We start from the raw sequence: 3,493 nt of genomic DNA, 5'->3' as shown, positions 1-3,493 counted from the left end.
GAGAGAGAGAGAGAGAGAGAGAGAGAGAGAGAGAGAGAGAGAGAGAGAGAGAGAGCGCTCTGGGGACTACTGGACAGTCGCAGACTAGGGCTGCTGAAAAATACGACCTCAAGTTTGGTGACTTAAAGCAACAGAATGTGTTCTTTCTTGGGCTGGGAATGTAGTTCAGTGATCGAGTGTGTAAGACCCTAGGTTCAATCCTCAGTATCACCAAAGAGAGTGTATGCACATATATGCTATGTATATGAGATATTGACATGTTACCATGAACTCAGCTGAAAACTTTCCCCTGGATATTGGTTGGTTCAGTTAAGATTTAAGTGGCAATGTTTACAAGATAATGATTATTGGATAACCGTCTGAAACCATAAGCAAGCCCCCAAATTAAATGCTTTCTTTCATGAAAGTTGGCTGGTTCGCAGTGTCTCTTCATGGCAATGGAGCAGTGACCCACTCTCTGTAAGGAGCGCTGTGTCTAGTTTCTCACACAGCATCCTTTATGTGGCTGGCCCAGAGCTTCTGAAACCATCCAGTGCTGCTTTGTGTTGCTTGAGTTTATTTTGGCAACAAGATGAGCAGGGCAGTACCCCCACATTTGCTCAGAAATATTTTCAACTAAACAATCAGGCTTGAGACAAGTTCCCCTGGTCTAGAACCGAATGAGGTTACAGTCAGTCACCTTCTGCCACTCCCGCTTTTCTTCAATAGTTTATTATCTTTATCTAATTTTTTTTTTATTTTTCAGAATGTAAAATATTAATACTCTATGTCACTTCTACCACAAACTCATCCCATGTTCCTTCCACTCTCTCAAATCCAGGGCCTCTTTTTGTTATTGTTACATATATACACAAACATACATATACGCACATACACACACATAACCTGCTGAGTCCATTTAGCATTGTCTGTATGTATATCTGTTTAGGACTCATCGGTTTGAACTGGGCCGCCTATACGGTGGCTTGGCCATGGAGGGACCAGATTCTTCCTCTCGTGCAGCCGTTGATTGCCTGTAGCCTCTTATGTAGGTGAGGCCTTCCTTCTGAAATTGCCCCATCCAGGTGGCATGTCATCTGGTGCTGTCATTATGCGGGTCTTGCTTTGGTCACTGTCTTGTTGAGGTCTCATGGGTGTGGCTACCACGTCACGCTTAGATGACACCATCTCATATTAGACATCGTGGGTCTCCTGTTCTTACCATCAGTCTGCCCAGTCTTCTGTGAGGTTCCCTGAGTGTTAGGTGTAGGGGCTGTAGACATACAAGTTGGACTTGTGCCCCCCACAGTCACTTATCCATGGTTCCCAGCTGCTGTAAAAATGAACTTGGTGAGGAGTGAGAACTATATCTATCTATGAGTATAAGGTTAGATATTCAGAAAACAGAAGGTATATTGGTGTGGGAAATTGGCAGTAGCAGGTTTTCCTTTTGGGTCTGTGCCTTGTCCAACCCTAGGCAGTTATCTAGGTTTACGGTACCAGATATGCATCCCTGCCAATACAGTGGGCCTTAAGTCCAATTAGAGAGATGCTGGTGACCCCCTAGATAAAAGTGCCACTGCTGCACCATTGGGGCTTTCTTTATTGGCTGGTTACCTCTCATTTCTGGTAACATGCTGCCTGCTTCCTCCTGAGGCCCCGGCAGAAGCATCGTCAACACCCATATCTTCACCATCTCTCTCAGCCAAGCCATTTGCCATTTTCTACCAGATACTTCACAATGCTTTCAGCCTCTCTTCAGCCCAGTTCCAGAGCAACTGCCTCAGACCTCGCTTTAATATATAGAAGGCAGCAATGCTCTTCTTCCAAATTCCAAAATCTGTTCCTCAGAGTTCTTCCAGAAAAACAGAATCAATAAAAACTCTTTCTCTCTGTTTTTCTCTGTCCTGCAACGCACAATGCCTGTCTGCGCTCTATGAACTGCCATACTGTTCGTGAGATTCAGGCAAGGGGCTGAAGGTTGAAACATACAAAGACATACACAGACAGAGAGACAGAGACACGGATCTCTAGTCACTGGTAAGAAGCCCCTTCTTCAATAGCACCATGGAGGCTCATATACCCAACAGTCAAGTGGGCCAACAGGTGAAAACCTTATCCTTTGATCCTCAAGGCAAGGCAACATGTGCTCGTGAAGCAGAGCTGGTAAACAACTTTGACACAGCTTTCAGTAACTCAAATCAGAAGGAAAGTAAAGATCTCTAGCAGGGAAGAGCAGCTGGAGGCCAGGACTCCAAATGGTCCCAACACTGTCCTGCAGTATATGTGCGTGTGGGGCAAACCCCAGCTCTGCAGAGCTTGGTAGTAGTGGAGGATGTTCTCTATAAGTAGATTTCTCCTGTCTTACAGAGAGCTCAGCTTTGCCCTCACCCCGTCCCTGAAACAGTTAAATGGATGCAGAATTCACACATTCATAGTCTGTGAAACTTACCCACATGACATCCATAATTCAGGGGATTCTGGTGTTTTTACAGATTTGTGAAACTCTGGCCACATTACAATCAATCCTCACTGTCAATGTGACTGGATTTGCCATCACAGGAGACAGCCAGGCACATCTGTGATCTATCTGTGGGGCTTGAGGGGATGTGTGACCCATCCTGAATGTGCACAACACCACTGTTGGGCTACAAATCAGAGAGAATCAAAAAGGAGGAGAAAACCAGCTGCATGTAAATATCTGCCTCTTGGCCCAGTAGGATGTGTGCTCCTCTTATCTGCCATGCTTTCTTCACTATGCTGGACTAATCCCTCTGAAACCATGAGCCTAAATAAATCTTTCCCCTCTCAAATGATTTCTGTAAGGCATTTTGTTACAGCAACACCTTAATGAAGGTACAATGGAGTGAAATTTATAGTATTTGTATCACACAGGAAGAAAACGTGTTTCTTTACCCTTCACTTGTTATTTTTCCTTTGCCCATGTTCTCCGTCCAATCCCCCAAACCTAATCGTCACGTCTCCATGGTTTCCCTACTCGGGGTGGGGCACGTACCTCAATTAATGATCTCCAACACCCAATCTCTCAATTCAGCTTCCAGAGCTATCTTCCCCCAATTATTATAAACTCTAATAGACTTTCCTTTCTATATTTCTTGTAGACTGCTTCCTTTCCCCATGCCTCCATCGTAGTCCCCAAATGGTCCTTTCTGTCTGTGGTCATAGTCAGCCTCCAGCAAATCCACCATGCTGCTGGGGAAATGACTTTCTTCTAAAGCCTATTCAGACGGGCAGACTACTCTGTGCAGTGGGTTACTCTGCTTTTCCAGCACCATGTTCCCGTCTCTTGCCATGTCCCCACCACAAGCTTTGTACCACAGCTACACCCAAATGCTTTCATTTGCAAACGCGCTCATCCGTGTTCCCTGTAACAGCATGTTAGCTTTGGCTTTTCCAACGCCTTAGACCTCTTCCTCCACAGCACACATTTCCCTCATCATATCTAAAGACCACAAGGGGTGGGAAGGGTCTCCAGCGAAGGCGGGGGGGGGGG

The sequence above is a fragment of the Microtus ochrogaster genome, assembly GCF_000317375.1.
Source record: "Microtus ochrogaster isolate Prairie Vole_2 chromosome 14 unlocalized genomic scaffold, MicOch1.0 chr14_random_2, whole genome shotgun sequence".
NCBI classification, from domain to species: Eukaryota; Metazoa; Chordata; class Mammalia; order Rodentia; family Cricetidae; genus Microtus; species Microtus ochrogaster.
Note: the sequence above shows the minus strand (reverse complement) of the source record.